The sequence below is a fragment of the Ranitomeya variabilis genome, chromosome 5 (genome assembly GCF_051348905.1).
Source record: "Ranitomeya variabilis isolate aRanVar5 chromosome 5, aRanVar5.hap1, whole genome shotgun sequence".
Lineage (NCBI taxonomy): Eukaryota > Metazoa > Chordata > Amphibia > Anura > Dendrobatidae > Ranitomeya > Ranitomeya variabilis.
This window is the reverse complement of record NC_135236.1, coordinates 593,822,264-593,839,925: the sequence shown is the minus strand read 5'-3', so window position 1 is coordinate 593,839,925 and position 17,662 is coordinate 593,822,264. Positions and strand designations below refer to the sequence as shown.

Sequence of the window (17,662 nt, the reverse complement as noted above, 5' to 3'; positions counted from 1 at the left end):
GACAGTTGAAAGAATCATTGATTTTTCCTATTGTTAAGAGACTTACCCATATTCCAACAGACTTGTGAGTTCAAATCCCACTGCTGCCACTAGTATGAGTTCTTTTAAACCTTTTTATCTCATTCTTATAATTATGCTAACATGCAAAATTAGCATATGCTTTAATCTCACTGCTGCCAGTATTATGAGATCTTGAAATGTTTTTGTACTTATTCTTATGATTTTGCTAGCATGCAAATTAGCATGTGATATAATCTTCTTTTGTATTTGTATGATTTAGCAGTTTTCAGTTAAGATAAAGACCGTTGATAGAATCTTTGTTTTTGCCTAATGTTTAGAGACCTGCCCATTTTCCAAAATGTACTAATTTTAAATGTTGTCAAATGTACTTCACTTTCTCTAAGGAAGCTTAATTAACCATGCTGTTTAAGGTAGCATGGCCGAGTGGTCTAAGGCGCTGGATTTAGGCTCCAGTCTCTTTGGAGGCGTGGGTTCAAATCCCACTGCTGCCAACATATTGAGGTTTTGAAAACCTTTTCAGCTTATATTTATGATTTTGCTAATAGAAAAATTAGCATATTTTTGTATGAGTGCGTGCTTTGCTTTTTTGGAAAAGACAAAAGATAGAATCATTGCTTTTTCCTTTTTGTTTAGAGACCTATCCATTTTCCACAATGCACAAGTTTAAAATGTAGTCAGATACACTAAACTTACTCTCAGGAAGCTCTTTTAATGATGCATTAGGTAGCATGGCCGAGCGGTCTAAGGCGCTGGATTAAGGCTCCAGTCTCTTCGGAGGCGTGGGTTCAAATCCCACTGCTGCCAGTATTATGAGGTTTTGAGAACCCTTTGATCTAATTCTGAGGATTTTGTATTTCCATGAGTGTGTGCATTTCTGTTTTGGAAAAGACAGTTTTAGACTTTAGTTTAGAGACTTACCTAAATTTTAACAGACTTGTGGGTTCAAATGCCACTAGTATGAGTTCTTTTAAACCTTTTTATCTTATTCTTATAATTATGCTAACATGCAAAATTAGCATATGCTTTAAACCCACTGCTGCCAGTATTATGAGATCTTGAAATGTTTTTGTACTTATTCTTATGATTTTGCTAACATGCAAATTAGCATGTGATTTAATCTTCTTTTGTATTTGCATGATTTTCCAGTTTTCAGTTCAGATAAAGACTGTTGAAAGAATCCTTGCTTTTTTCTAATGTTTAGAGACATGCCCATTCAAATCCCACTGCTGCCATTATTATGAGGTTTTGAGAACCCTTTGATCTAATTCTTATGATTTTGTATTTTCATGAGTGTGTTAATTTCTGTTTAGGAAGAGACAGTTGAAAGAATCTTTGATTTTTCCTATTGTTAAGAGACTTACCCATATTCCAACAGACTTGTGAGTTCAAATCCCACTGCTGCCACTAGTATGAGTTCTTTTAAACCTTTTTATCTCATTCTTATAATTATGCTAACATGCAAAATTAGCATATGCTTTAATCTCACTGCTGCCAGTATAATGAGATCTTGAAATGTTTTTGTACTTATTCTTATGATTTTGATAGCATGCAAATTAGCATGTGATATAATCTTCTTTTGTATTTGTATGATTTAGCAGTTTTCAGTTAAGATAAAGACCGTTGATAGAATCTTTATTTTTGCCTAATGTTTAGAGACATGCCCATTTTCCAAAATGTACTAATTTTAAATGTTGTCAAATGTACTTCACTTTCTCTAAGGAAGCTTAATTAACTATGCTGTTTAAGGTAGCATGGCCGAGTGGTCTAAGGCGCTGGATTTAGGCTTCAGTCTCTTTGGAGGCGTGGGTTCAAATCCCACTGCTGCCAACATATTGAGGTTTTGAAAACTTTTTCAGCTTATATTTATGATTTTGCTAATAGAAAAATTAGCATATTTTTGTATGAGTGCGTGCTTTGCTTTTTTGGAAAAGACAAAAGATAGAATCATTGCTTTTTCCTTTTTGTTTAGAGACCTATCCATTTTCCACAATGCACCCACAATGCACAAGTTTAAAATGTAGTCAGATACACTAAACTTACTCTAAGGAAGCTCTTTTAATGATGCATTAGGTAGCATGGCCGAGCGGTCTAAGGCGCTGGATTAAGGCTCCAGTCTCTTCGGAGGCGTGTGTTCAAATCCCGCTGCTGCTAGTATTATGAGGTTTTGAGAACCCTTTGATCTAATTCTGAGTATTTTGTATTTCCATGAGTGTGTGCATTTCTGTTTTGGAAAAGACAGTTGAAAGAATCATTGATTGTTCCTATTGTTTAGAGACTTACCTAAATTTTAACAGACTTGTGGGTTCAAATGCCACTAGTATGAGTTCTTTTAAACCTTTTTATCTTATTCTTATAATTATGCTAACATGCAAAATTAGCATATGCTTTAAACCCACTGCTGCCAGTATTATGAGATCTTGAAATGTTTTTGTACTTATTCTTATGATTTTGCTAACATGCAAATTAGCATGTGATTTAATCTTCTTTTGTATTTGCATGATTTTCCAGTTTTCAGTTCAGATAAAGACTGTTGAAAGAATCCTTGCTTTTTTCTAATGTTTAGAGACATGCCCATTCAAATCCCACTGCTGCCATTATTATGAGGTTTTGAGAACCCTTTGATCTAATTCTTATGATTTTGTATTTTCATGAGTGTGTTAATTTCTGTTTAGGAAGAGACAGTTGAAAGAATCTTTGATTTTTCCTATTGTTAAGAGACTTACCCATATTCCAACAGACTTGTGAGTTCAAATCCCACTGCTGCCACTAGTATGAGTTCTTTTAAACCTTTTTATCTCATTCTTATAATTATGCTAACATGCAAAATTAGCATATGCTTTAATCTCACTGCTGCCAGTGTAATGAGATCTTGAAATGTTTTTGTACTTATTCTTATGATTTTGCTAGCATGCAAATTAGCATGTGATATAATCTTCTTTTGTATTTGTATGATTTAGCAGTTTTCAGTTAAGATAAAGACCGTTGATAGAATCTTTATTTTTGCCTAATGTTTAGAGACATGCCCATTTTCCAAAATGTACTAATTTTAAATGTTGTCAAATGTACTTCACTTTCTCTAAGGAAGCTTAATTAACTATGCTGTTTAAGGTAGCATGGCTGAGTGGTCTAAGGCGCTGGATTTAGGCTTCAGTCTCTTTGGAGGCGTGGGTTCAAATCCCACTGCTGCCAACATATTGAGGTTTTGAAAACTTTTTCAGCTTATATTTATGATTTTGCTAATAGAAAAATTAGCATATTTTTGTATGAGTGCGTGCTTTGCTTTTTTGGAAAAGACAAAAGATAGAATCATTGCTTTTTCCTTTTTGTTTAGAGACCTATCCATTTTCCACAATGCACAAGTTTAAAATGTAGTCAGAAACACTAAACTTACTCTAAGGAAGCTCTTTTAATGATGCATTAGGAAGCATGGCCGAGCGGTCTAAGGCGCTGGATTAAGGCTCCAGTCTCTTCGGAGGCGTGGGTTCAAATCCCGCTGCTGCTAGTATTATGAGGTTTTGAGAACCCTTTGATCTAATTCTGAGTATTTTGTATTTCCATGAGTGTGTGCATTTCTGTTTTGGAAAAGACAGTTGAAAGAATCATTGATTGTTCCTATTGTTTAGAGACTTACCTAAATTTTAACAGACTTGTGGGTTCAAATGCCACTAGTATGAGTTCTTTTAAACCTTTTTATCTTATTCTTATAATTATGCTAACATGCAAAATTAGCATATGCTTTAAACCCACTGCTGCCAGTATTATGAGATCTTGAAATGTTTTTGTACTTATTCTTATGATTTTGCTAACATGCAAATTAGCATGTGATTTAATCTTCTTTTGTATTTGCATGATTTTCCAGTTTTCAGTTCAGATAAAGACTGTTGAAAGAATCCTTGCTTTTTTCTAATGTTTAGAGACATGCCCATTCAAATCCCACTGCTGCCATTATTATGAGGTTTTGAGAACCCTTTGATCTAATTCTTATGATTTTGTATTTTCATGAGTGTGTTAATTTCTGTTTAGGAAGAGACAGTTGAAAGAATCTTTGATTTTTCCTATTGTTAAGAGACTTACCCATATTCCAACAGACTTGTGAGTTCAAATCCCACTGCTGCCACTAGTATGAGTTCTTTTAAACCTTTTTATCTCATTCTTATAATTATGCTAACATGCAAAATTAGCTTATGCTTTAATCTCACTGCTGCCAGTATTATGAGATCTTGAAATGTTTTTGTACTTATTCTTATGATTTTGCTAGCATGCAAATTAGCATGTGATATAATCTTCTTTTGTATTTGTATGATTTAGCAGTTTTCAGTTAAGATAAAGACCGTTGATAGAATCTTTGTTTTTGCCTAATGTTTAGAGACATGCCCATTTTCCAAAATGTACTAATTTTAAATGTTGTCAAATGTACTTCACTTTCTCTAAGGAAGCTTAATTAACCATGCTGTTTAAGGTAGCATGGCCGAGTGGTCTAAGGCGCTGGATTTAGGCTCCAGTCTCTTTGGAGGCGTGGGCTCAAATCCCACTGCTGCCAACATATTGAGGTTTTGAAAACCTTTTCAGCTTATATTTATGATTTTGCTAACAGAAAAATTAGCATATTTTTGTATGAGTGCGTGCTTTGCTTTTTTGGAAAAGACAAAAGATAGAATCATTGCTTTTTCCTTTTTGTTTAGAGAACTATCCATTTTCCACAATGCACAAGTTTAAAATGTAGTCAGATACACTAAACTTACTCTAAGGAAGCTCTTTTAATGATGCATTAGGTAGCATGGCCGAGCGGTCTAAGGCGCTGGATTAAGGCTCCAGTCTCTTCGGAGGTGTGGGTTCAAATCCCACTGCTGCCAGTATTATGAGGTTTTGAGAACCCTTTGATCTAATTCTGAGTATTTTGTATTTCCATGAGTGTGTGCATTTCTGTTTTGGACAACACAGTTGAAAGAATCATTGATTGTTCCTATTGTTTAGAGACTTACCTAAATTTTAACAGACTTGTGGGTTCAAATGCCACTAGTATGAGTTCTTTTAAACCTTTTTATCTTATTCTTATAATTATGCTAACATGCAAAATTAGCATATGCTTTAAACCCACTGCTGCCAGTATTATGAGATCTTGAAATGTTTTTGTACTTATTCTTATGATTTTGCTAGCATGCAAATTAGCATGTGATTTAATCTTCTTTTGTATTTGCATGATTTTGCAGTTTTCAGTTAAGATGAAGACTGTTGATAGAATCCTTGCTTTTTTCTAATGTTTAGAGACATGCCCATTCAAATCCCACTGCTGCCATTATTATGAGGTTTTGAGAACCCTTTGATCTAATTCTTATGATTTTGTATTTTCATGAGTGTGTTAATTTCTGTTTAGGAAAAGACAGTTGAAAGAATCATTGATTTTTCCTATTGTTAAGAGACTTACCCATATTCCAACAGACTTGTGAGTTCAAATCCCACTGCTGCCACTAGTATGAGTTCTTTTAAACCTTTTTATCTCATTCTTATAATTATGCTAACATGCAAAATTAGCTTATGCTTTAATCTCACTGCTGCCAGTATTATGAGATCTTGAAATGTTTTTGTACTTATTCTTATGATTTTGCTAGCATGCAAATTAGCATGTGATATAATCTTCTTTTGTATTTGTATGATTTAGCAGTTTTCAGTTAAGATAAAGACAGTTGATAGAATCTTTGTTTTTGCCTAATGTTTAGAGACATGCCCATTTTCCAAAATGTACTAATTTTAAATGTTGTCAAATGTACTTCACTTTCTCTAAGGAAGCTTAATTGATCATGCTGTTTAAGGTAGCATGGCCGAGTGGTCTAAGGCGCTGGATCTAGGCTCCAGTCTCTTTGGAGGTGTGGGTTCAAATCCCACTGCTGCCAACATACTGAGGTTTTGAAAACCTTTTCAGCTTATATTTATGATTTTGCTAACAGAAAAATTAGCATATTTTTGTATGAGTGCGTGCTTTGCTTTTTTTGGAAAAGACAAAAGATAGAATTATTGCTTTTTCCTTTTTGTTTAGAGACCTATCCATTTTCCACAATGCACAAGTTTAAAATGTAGTCAGATACACTAAACTTACTCTAAGGAAGCTCTTTTAATGATGCAGTAGGTAGCATGGCCGAGCGGTGTAAGGCGCTGGATTAAGGCTCCAGTCTCTTCGGAGGCGTTGGTTCAAATCCCACTGCTGCCAGTATTATGAGGTTTTGAGAACCCTTTGATCTAATTCTGAGGATTTTGTATTTCCATGAGTGTTTGCATTTCTGTTTTGGAAAAGACAGTTTTAGGGTACGTTCACACAGGACTTTTTTGCTGCTTTTTTTATGCTAATTTTCAGCTGCTTTTTACAGTACTAGTAAAGCCTATGAGATTTCAGAAATCTCATGCACACACGTTGGTTTTTTGTTTGATCAGTTTTTTCTGCTTTGCTGCTTTTTTTGGACATAGGGCATGTCACTTCTTTCAGCGTTTTTGCTGCGTTTTTGCAGCGTTTTTTCACCCATTGACTTGAATGGGTGATGAAAAAAACGCTGCAAAAACGCTGAAAAAACGCATGTAGCATTATTTGCTGCGTTTTTTGTGCAGAAAATCATGGCCAGCAGGAAGGGATCTCACAGCCAAGAGCTGAGGGGTGTGGTTAGTGAGGTGTGAAGAGCCATTGTGAGCCATTGTGAGGTGTGAAGAGCCATTGTGAGGCGTCCTGTTTGTGATCTATTGTGAGGGAGTTCCTGGTAGTGAGGTGTGAAGAGCCATTGTGAGCCATTGTGAGGTGTGAAGAGCCATTGTGAGGTGTCCTGATTGTGATCTATTGTGAGGGAGTTCCTGGTAGTGAGGTGTGAAGAGCCATTGTGAGCCATTGTGAGGTGTGAAGAGCCATTGTGAGGTGTCCTGATTGTGATCTATTGTGAGGGAGTTCCTGGTAGTAAGGTGTGAAGAGCCATTGTGAGGTGTCCTAGCAGCTGAAAATTGGCATAAAAAAGCAGCAAAAATCTGCAGCAAAAATCTGCAGCAAAAAAGTCCTGTGTGAACAAACCCAAAAAACGCACCAAAAACGCACCAAAAAAACGCACCTAAATTAGCATAAAAAAAAGCAGCAAAAAAAAGCAGCAAAAAAGTCCTGTGTGAACGTACCCTTAGACTTTAGTTTAGAGACTTACCTAAATTTTAACAGACTTGTGGGTTCAAATGCCACTAGTATGAGTTCTTTTAAACCTTTTTATCTTATTCTTATAATTATGCTAAAATGCAAAATTAGCATATGCTTTAAACCCACTGCTGCCAGTATTATGAGTTCTTGAAATGTTTTTGTACTAATTCTTATGATTTTGCTAACATGCAAATTAGCATGTGATTTAATCTTCTTTTGTATTTGCATGATTTTCCAGTTTTCAGTTCAGATAAAGACTGTTGAAAGAATCCTTGCTTTTTTCTAATGTTTAGAGACATGCCCCTTCAAATCCCACTGCTGCCATTATTATGAGGTTTTGAGAACCCTTTGATCTAATTCTTATGATTTTGTATTTTCATGAGTGTGTTAATTTCTGTTTAGGAAAAGACAGTTGAAAGAATCATTGATTTTTCCTATTGTTAAGAGACTTACCCATATTCCAACAGACTTGTGAGTTCAAATCCCACTGCTGCCACTAGTATGAGTTCTTTTAAACCTTTTTATCTCATTCTTATAATTATGCTAACATGCAAAATTAGCTTATGCTTTAATCTCACTGCTGCCAGTATTATGAGATCTTGAAATGTTTTTGTACTTATTGTTATGATTTTGCTAGCATGCAAATTAGCATGTGATATAATCTTCTTTTGTATTTGTATGATTTAGCAGTTTTCAGTTAAGATAAAGACAGTTGATAGAATCTTTGTTTTTGCCTAATGTTTAGAGACATGCCCATTTTCCAAAATGTACTAATTTTAAATGTTGTCAAATGTACTTCACTTTCTCTAAGGAAGCTTAATTGATCATGCTGTTTAAGGTAGCATGGCCGAGTGGTCTAAGGCGCTGGATTTAGGCTCCAGTCTCTTTGGAGGTGTGGGTTCAAATCCCACTGCTGCCAACATACTGAGGTTTTGAAAACCTTTTCAGCTTATATTTATGATTTTGCTAACAGAAAAATTAGCATATTTTTGTATGAGTGCGTGCTTTGCTTTTTTTGGAAAAGACAAAAGATAGAATCATTGCTTTTTCCTTTTTGTTTAGAGACCTATCCATTTTCCACAATGCACAAGTTTAAAATGTAGTCAGATACACTAAACTTACTCTAAGGAAGCTCTTTTAATGATGCAGTAGGTAGCATGGCCGAGCGGTGTAAGGCGCTGGATTAAGGCTCCAGTCTCTTCGGAGGCATGGGTTCAAATCCCACTGCTGCCAGTATTATGAGGTTTTGAGAACCCTTTGATCTAATTCTGAGGATTTTGTATTTCCATGAGTGTTTGCATTTCTGTTTTGGAAAAGACAGTTTTAGGGTACGTTCACACAGGACTTTTTTGCTGCTTTTTTATGCTAATTTTCAGCTGCTTTTTACAGTACCAGTAAAGCCTATGAGATTTCAGAAATCTCATGCACACACGTTGGTTTTTTGTTTGATCAGTTTTTTCTGCTTTGCTGCTTTTTTTGGACATAGGGCATGTCACTTCTTTCAGCGTTTTTGCTGCGTTTTTGCAGCGTTTTTTTCACCCATTGACTTGAATGGGTGATGAAAAAAACGCTGCAAAAACGCTGAAAAAACGCATGTAGCATTATTTGCTGCGTTTTTTGTGCAGAAAATCATGGCCAGCAGGAAGGGATCTCACAGCCAAGAGCTTAGGGGTGTGGTTAGTGAGGTGTGAAGAGCCATTGTGAGCCATTGTGAGGTGTGAAGAGCCATTGTGAGGCGTCCTGTTTGTGATCTATTGTGAGGGAGTTCCTGGTAGTGAGGTGTGAAGAGCCATTGTGAGCCATTGTGAGGTGTGAAGAGCCATTGTGAGGTGTCCTGATTGTGATCTATTGTGAGGGAGTTCCTGGTAGTGAGGTGTGAAGAGCCATTGTGAGCCATTGTGAGGTGTGAAGAGCCATTGTGAGGTGTCCTGATTGTGATCTATTGTGAGGGAGTTCCTGGTAGTAAGGTGTGAAGAGCCATTGTGAGGTGTCCTAGCAGCTGAAAATTGGCATAAAAAAGCAGCAAAAATCTGCAGCAAAAATCTGCAGCAAAAAAGTCCTGTGTGAACAAACCCAAAAAACGCACCAAAAACGCACCAAAAAAACGCACCTAAATTAGCAAAAAAAAGCAGCAAAAAAGTCCTGTGTGAACGTACCCTTAGACTTTAGTTTAGAGACTTACCTAAATTTTAACAGACTTGTGGGTTCAAATGCCACTAGTATGAGTTCTTTTAAACCTTTTTATCTTATTCTTATAATTATGCTAACATGCAAAATTAGCATATGCTTTAAACCCACTGCTGCCAGTATTATGAGTTCTTGAAATGTTTTTGTACTTATTCTTATGATTTTGCTAACATGCAAATTAGCATGTGATTTAATCTTCTTTTGTATTTGCATGATTTTCCAGTTTTCAGTTCAGATAAAGACTGTTGAAAGAATCCTTGCTTTTTTCTAATGTTTAGAGACATGCCCATTCAAATCCCACTGCTGCCATTATTATGAGGTTTTGAGAACCCTTTGATCTAATTCTTATGATTTTGTATTTTCATGAGTGTGTTAATTTCTGTTTAGGAAAAGACAGTTGAAAGAATCATTGATTTTTCCTATTGTTAAGAGACTTACCCATATTCCAACAGACTTGTGAGTTCAAATCCCACTGCTGCCACTAGTATGAGTTCTTTTAAACCTTTTTATCTCATTCTTATAATTATGCTAACATACAAAATTAGCTTATGCTTCAATCTCACTGCTGCCAGTATTATGAGATCTTGAAATGTTTTTGTACTTATTCTTATGATTTTGCTAGCATGCAAATTAGCATGTGATATAATCTTCTTTTGTATTTATATGATTTAGCAGTTTTCAGTTAAGATAAAGACAGTTGATAGAATCTTTGTTTTTGCCTAATGTTTAGAGACATGCCCATTTTCCAAAATGTACTAATTTTAAATGTTGTCAAATGTACTTCACTTTCTCTAAGGAAGCTTAATTGATCATGCTGTTTAAGGTAGCATGGCCGAGTGGTCTAAGGTGCTGGATTTAGGCTCCAGTCTCTTTGGAGGTGTGGGTTCAAATCCCACTGCTGCCAACATACTGAGGTTTTGAAAACCTTTTCAGCTTATATTTATGATTTTGCTAACAGAAAAATTAGCATATTTTTGTATGAGTGCGTGCTTTGCTTTTTTTGGAAAAGACAAAAGATAGAATCATTGCTTTTTCCTTTTTGTTTAGAGACCTATCCATTTTCCACAATGCACAAGTTTAAAATGTAGTCAGATACACTAAACTTACTCTAAGGAAGCTCTTTCAATGATGCAGTAGGTAGCATGGCCGAGCGGTGTAAGGCGCTGGATTAAGGCTCCAGTCTCTTCGGAGGCGTGGGTTCAAATCCCACTGCTGCCAGTATTATGAGGTTTTGAGAACCCTTTGATCTAATTCTGAGGATTTTGTATTTCCATGAGTGTTTGCATTTCTGTTTTGGAAAAGACAGTTTTAGGGTACGTTCACACAGGACTTTTTTGCTGCTTTTTTTATGCTAATTTTCAGCTGCTTTTTACAGTACCAGTAAAGCCTATGAGATTTCAGAAATCTCATGCACACACGTTGGTTTTTTGTTTGATCAGTTTTTTCTGCTTTGCTGCTTTTTTTGGACATAGGGCATGTCACTTCTTTCAGCGTTTTTGCTGCGTTTTTGCAGCGTTTTTTCACCCATTGACTTGAATGGGTGATGAAAAAAACGCTGCAAAAACGCTGAAAAAACGCATGTAGCATTATTTGCTGCGTTTTTTGTGCAGAAAATCATGGCCAGCAGGAAGGGATGTCACAGCCAAGAGCTTAGGGGTGTGGTTAGTGAGGTGTGAAGAGCCATTGTGAGCCATTGTGAGGTGTGAAGAGCCATTGTGAGGCGTCCTGTTTGTGATCTGTTGTGAGGGAGTTCCTGGTAGTGAGGTGCGAAGAGCCATTGTGAGCCATTGTGAGGTGTGAAGAGCCATTGTGAGGTGTCCTGATTGTGATCTATTGTGAGGGAGTTCCTGGTAGTGAGGTGTGAAGAGCCATTGTGAGCCATTGTGAGGTGTGAAGAGCCATTGTGAGGTGTCCTGATTGTGATCTATTGTGAGGGAGTTCCTGGTAGTAAGGTGTGAAGAGCCATTGTGAGGTGTCCTAGCAGCTGAAAATTGGCATAAAAAAGCAGCAAAAATCTGCAGCAAAAATCTGCAGCAAAAATCTGCAGCAAAAAAGTCCTGTGTGAACAAACCCAAAAAACGCACCAAAAACGCACCAAAAAAACGCACCTAAATTAGCATAAAAAAAAGCAGCAAAAAAAAGCAGCAAAAAAGTCCTGTGTGAACGTACCCTTAGACTTTAGTTTAGAGACTTACCTAAATTTTAACAGACTTGTGGGTTCAAATGCCACTAGTATGAGTTCTTTTAAACCTTTTTATCTTATTCTTATAATTATGCTAACATGCAAAATTAGCTTATGCTTTAATCTCACTGCTGCCAGTATTATGAGATCTTGAAATGTTTTTGTACTTATTCTTATGATTTTGCTAGCATGCAAATTAGCATGTGATATAATCTTCTTTTGTATTTGTATGATTTAGCAGTTTTCAGTTAAGATAAAGACCGTTGATAGAATCTTTGTTTTTGCCTAATGTTTAGAGACATGCCCATTTTCCAAATTGTACTAATTTTAAATGTTGTCAAATGTACTTCACTTTCTCTAAGGAAGCTTAATTATCCATGCTGTTTAAGGTAGCATGGCCGAGTGGTCTAAGGCGCTGGATTTAGGCTCCAGTCTCTTTGGAGGCGTGGGTTCAAATCCCACTGCTGCCAACATATTGAGGTTTTGAAAACTTTTTCAGCTTATATTTATGATTTTGCTAATAGAAAAATTAGCATATTTTTGTATGAGTGCGTGCTTTGCTTTTTTTGGAAAAGACAAAAGATAGAATCATTGCTTTTTCCTTTTTGTTTAGAGACCTATCCATTTTCCACAATGCACAGGTTTAAAATGTAGTCAGATACACTAAACTTACTCTAAGGAAGCTCTTTTAATGATGCAGTAGGTAGCATGGCCGAGCGGTGTAAGGCGCTGGATTAAGGCTCCAGTCTCTTCGGAGGCGTGGGTTCAAATCCCACTGCTGCCAGTATTATGAGGTTTTGAGAACCCTTTGATCTAATTCTGAGGATTTTGTATTTCCATGAGTGTTTGCATTTCTGTTTTGGAAAAGACAGTTTTAGGGTACGTTCACACAGGACTTTTTTGCTGCTTTTTTTATGCTAATTTTCAGCTGCTTTTTACAGTACCAGTAAAGCCTAGGAGATTTCAGAAATCTCATGCACACACGTTGGTTTTTTGTTTGATCTGTTTTTTCTGCTTTGCTGCTTTTTTTGGACATAGGGCATGTCACTTCTTTCAGCGTTTTTGCTGCGTTTTTGCAGCGTTTTTTCACCCATTGACTTGAATGGGTGATGAAAAAAACGCTGCAAAAACGCTGAAAAAACGCATGTAGCATTATTTGCTGCGTTTTTTGTGCAGAAAATCATGGCCAGCAGGAAGGGATCTCACAGCCAAGAGCTTAGGGGTGTGGTTAGTGAGGTGTGAAGAGCCATTGTGAGCCATTGTGAGGTGTGAAGAGCCATTGTGAGGTGTCCTGATTGTGATCTATTGTGAGGGAGTTCCTGGTAGTGAGGTGTGAAGAGCCATTGTGAGCCATTGTGAGGTGTGAAGAGCCATTGTGAGGTGTCCTGATTGTGATCTATTGTGAGGGAGTTCCTAGTAGTAAGGTGTGAAGAGCCATTGTGAGGTGTCCTAGCAGCTGAACATTGGCATAAAAAAGCAGCAAAAATCTGCAGCAAAAATCTGCAGCAAAAAAGTCCTGTGTGAACAAACCCAAAAAACGCACCAAAAACGCACCAAAAAAACGCACCTAAATTAGCATAAAAAAAGCAGCAAAAAAAAGCAGCAAAAAAGTCCTGTGTGAACGTACCCTTAGACTTTAGTTTAGAGACTTACCTAAATTTTAACAGACTTGTGGGTTCAAATGCCACTAGTATGAGTTCTTTTAAACCTTTTTATCTTATTCTTATAATTATGCTAACATGCAAAATTAGCATATGCTTTAAACCCACTGCTGCCAGTATTATGAGTTCTTGAAATGTTTTTGTACTTATTCTTATGATTTTGCTAACATGCAAATTAGCATGTGATTTAATCTTCTTTTGTATTTGCATGATTTTCCAGTTTTCAGTTCAGATAAAGACTGTTGAAAGAATCCTTGCTTTTTTCTAATGTTTAGAGACATGCCCCTTCAAATCCCACTGCTGCCATTATTATGAGGTTTTGAGAACCCTTTGATCTAATTCTTATGATTTTGTATTTTCATGAGTGTGTTAATTTCTGTTTAGGAAAAGACAGTTGAAAGAATCATTGATTTTTCCTATTGTTAAGAGACTTACCCATATTCCAACAGACTTGTGAGTTCAAATCCCACTGCTGCCACTAGTATGAGTTCTTTTAAACCTTTTTATCTCATTCTTATAATTATGCTAACATGCAAAATTAGCTTATGCTTTAATCTCACTGCTGCCAGTATTATGAGATCTTGAAATGTTTTTGTACTTATTGTTATGATTTTGCTAGCATGCAAATTAGCATGTGATATAATCTTCTTTTGTATTTGTATGATTTAGCAGTTTTCAGTTAAGATAAAGACAGTTGATAGAATCTTTGTTTTTGCCTAATGTTTAGAGACATGCCCATTTTCCAAAATGTACTAATTTTAAATGTTGTCAAATGTACTTCACTTTCTCTAAGGAAGCTTAATTGATCATGCTGTTTAAGGTAGCATGGCCGAGTGGTCTAAGGCGCTGGATTTAGGCTCCAGTCTCTTTGGAGGTGTGGGTTCAAATCCCACTGCTGCCAACATACTGAGGTTTTGAAAACCTTTTCAGCTTATATTTATGATTTTGCTAACAGAAAAATTAGCATATTTTTGTATGAGTGCGTGCTTTGCTTTTTTTGGAAAAGACAAAAGATAGAATCATTGCTTTTTCCTTTTTGTTTAGAGACCTATCCATTTTCCACAATGCACAAGTTTAAAATGTAGTCAGATACACTAAACTTACTCTAAGGAAGCTCTTTTAATGATGCAGTAGGTAGCATGGCCGAGCGGTGTAAGGCGCTGGATTAAGGCTCCAGTCTCTTCGGAGGCATGGGTTCAAATCCCACTGCTGCCAGTATTATGAGGTTTTGAGAACCCTTTGATCTAATTCTGAGGATTTTGTATTTCCATGAGTGTTTGCATTTCTGTTTTGGAAAAGACAGTTTTAGGGTACGTTCACACAGGACTTTTTTGCTGCTTTTTTATGCTAATTTTCAGCTGCTTTTTACAGTACCAGTAAAGCCTATGAGATTTCAGAAATCTCATGCACACACGTTGTTTTTTTGTTTGATCAGTTTTTTCTGCTTTGCTGCTTTTTTTGGACATAGGGCATGTCACTTCTTTCAGCGTTTTTGCTGCGTTTTTGCAGCGTTTTTTTCACCCATTGACTTGAATGGGTGATGAAAAAAACGCTGCAAAAACGCTGAAAAAACGCATGTAGCATTATTTGCTGCGTTTTTTGTGCAGAAAATCATGGCCAGCAGGAAGGGATCTCACAGCCAAGAGCTTAGGGGTGTGGTTAGTGAGGTGTGAAGAGCCATTGTGAGCCATTGTGAGGTGTGAAGAGCCATTGTGAGGCGTCCTGTTTGTGATCTATTGTGAGGGAGTTCCTGGTAGTGAGGTGTGAAGAGCCATTGTGAGCCATTGTGAGGTGTGAAGAGCCATTGTGAGGTGTCCTGATTGTGATCTATTGTGAGGGAGTTCCTGGTAGTGAGGTGTGAAGAGCCATTGTGAGCCATTGTGAGGTGTGAAGAGCCATTGTGAGGTGTCCTGATTGTGATCTATTGTGAGGGAGTTCCTGGTAGTAAGGTGTGAAGAGCCATTGTGAGGTGTCCTAGCAGCTGAAAATTGGCATAAAAAAGCAGCAAAAATCTGCAGCAAAAATCTGCAGCAAAAAAGTCCTGTGTGAACAAACCCAAAAAACGCACCAAAAACGCACCAAAAAAACGCACCTAAATTAGCAAAAAAAAGCAGCAAAAAAGTCCTGTGTGAACGTACCCTTAGACTTTAGTTTAGAGACTTACCTAAATTTTAACAGACTTGTGGGTTCAAATGCCACTAGTATGAGTTCTTTTAAACCTTTTTATCTTATTCTTATAATTATGCTAACATGCAAAATTAGCATATGCTTTAAACCCACTGCTGCCAGTATTATGAGTTCTTGAAATGTTTTTGTACTTATTCTTATGATTTTGCTAACATGCAAATTAGCATGTGATTTAATCTTCTTTTGTATTTGCATGATTTTCCAGTTTTCAGTTCAGATAAAGACAGTTGAAAGAATCATTGATTTTTCCTATTGTTAAGAGACTTACCCATATTCCAACAGACTTGTGAGTTCAAATCCCACTGCTGCCACTAGTATGAGTTCTTTTAAACCTTTTTATCTCATTCTTATAATTATGCTAACATACAAAATTAGCTTATGCTTCAATCTCACTGCTGCCAGTATTATGAGATCTTGAAATGTTTTTGTACTTATTCTTATGATTTTGCTAGCATGCAAATTAGCATGTGATATAATCTTCTTTTGTATTTATATGATTTAGCAGTTTTCAGTTAAGATAAAGACAGTTGATAGAATCTTTGTTTTTGCCTAATGTTTAGAGACATGCCCATTTTCCAAAATGTACTAATTTTAAATGTTGTCAAATGTACTTCACTTTCTCTAAGGAAGCTTAATTGATCATGCTGTTTAAGGTAGCATGGCCGAGTGGTCTAAGGTGCTGGATTTAGGCTCCAGTCTCTTTGGAGGTGTGGGTTCAAATCCCACTGCTGCCAACATACTGAGGTTTTGAAAACCTTTTCAGCTTATATTTATGATTTTGCTAACAGAAAAATTAGCATATTTTTGTATGAGTGCGTGCTTTGCTTTTTTTGGAAAAGACAAAAGATAGAATCATTGCTTTTTCCTTTTTGTTTAGAGACCTATCCATTTTCCACAATGCACAAGTTTAAAATGTAGTCAGATACACTAAACTTACTCTAAGGAAGCTCTTTCAATGATGCAGTAGGTAGCATGGCCGAGCGGTGTAAGGCGCTGGATTAAGGCTCCAGTCTCTTCGGAGGCGTGGGTTCAAATCCCACTGCTGCCAGTATTATGAGGTTTTGAGAACCCTTTGATCTAATTCTGAGGATTTTGTATTTCCATGAGTGTTTGCATTTCTGTTTTGGAAAAGACAGTTTTAGGGTACGTTCACACAGGACTTTTTTGCTGCTTTTTTTATGCTAATTTTCAGCTGCTTTTTACAGTACCAGTAAAGCCTATGAGATTTCAGAAATCTCATGCACACACGTTGGTTTTTTGTTTGATCAGTTTTTTCTGCTTTGCTGCTTTTTTTGGACATAGGGCATGTCACTTCTTTCAGCGTTTTTGCTGCGTTTTTGCAGCGTTTTTTCACCCATTGACTTGAATGGGTGATGAAAAAAACGCTGCAAAAACGCTGAAAAAACGCATGTAGCATTATTTGCTGCGTTTTTTGTGCAGAAAATCATGGCCAGCAGGAAGGGATGTCACAGCCAAGAGCTTAGGGGTGTGGTTAGTGAGGTGTGAAGAGCCATTGTGAGCCATTGTGAGGTGTGAAGAGCCATTGTGAGGCGTCCTGTTTGTGATCTGTTGTGAGGGAGTTCCTGGTAGTGAGGTGCGAAGAGCCATTGTGAGCCATTGTGAGGTGTGAAGAGCCATTGTGAGGTGTCCTGATTGTGATCTATTGTGAGGGAGTTCCTGGTAGTGAGGTGTGAAGAGCCATTGTGAGCCATTGTGAGGTGTGAAGAGCCATTGTGAGGTGTCCTGATTGTGATCTATTGTGAGGGAGTTCCTGGTAGTAAGGTGTGAAGAGCCATTGTGAGGTGTCCTAGCAGCTGAAAATTGGCATAAAAAAGCAGCAAAAATCTGCAGCAAAAATCTGCAGCAAAAATCTGCAGCAAAAAAGTCCTGTGTGAACAAACCCAAAAAACGCACCAAAAACGCACCAAAAAAACGCACCTAAATTAGCATAAAAAAAAGCAGCAAAAAAAAGCAGCAAAAAAGTCCTGTGTGAACGTACCCTTAGACTTTAGTTTAGAGACTTACCTAAATTTTAACAGACTTGTGGGTTCAAATGCCACTAGTATGAGTTCTTTTAAACCTTTTTATCTTATTCTTATAATTATGCTAACATACAAAATTAGCTTATGCTTTAATCTCACTGCTGCCAGTATTATGAGATCTTGAAATGTTTTTGTACTTATTCTTATGATTTTGCTAGCATGCAAATTAGCATGTTATATAATCTTCTTTTGTATTTGTATGATTTAGCAGTTTTCAGTTAAG

The 17,662-nt window shown here is 36.7% G+C and overlaps 4 non-coding genes across 4 annotated transcripts; all 4 read left to right on the top strand.

Annotated features, from left to right (window-relative positions):
- The first annotated feature begins 430 nt into the window (after positions 1–430).
- Positions 431–512, top strand: TRNAL-UAG (transfer RNA leucine (anticodon UAG)). Its single transcript has one exon. It is a non-coding gene; the product is annotated as a tRNA-Leu (tRNA).
- Positions 513–8,017: 7,505 nt separating this feature from the next.
- On the top strand, positions 8,018–8,099 carry TRNAL-UAG (transfer RNA leucine (anticodon UAG)). Its single transcript has one exon. It is a non-coding gene; the product is annotated as a tRNA-Leu (tRNA).
- A 3,838-nt stretch (positions 8,100–11,937) lies between these two features.
- On the top strand, positions 11,938–12,019 carry TRNAL-UAG (transfer RNA leucine (anticodon UAG)). The gene has a single exon. It is a non-coding gene; the product is annotated as a tRNA-Leu (tRNA).
- Positions 12,020–14,029: 2,010 nt separating this feature from the next.
- On the top strand, positions 14,030–14,111 carry TRNAL-UAG (transfer RNA leucine (anticodon UAG)). The gene has a single exon. It is a non-coding gene; the product is annotated as a tRNA-Leu (tRNA).
- Positions 14,112–17,662: the final 3,551 nt, after the last annotated feature.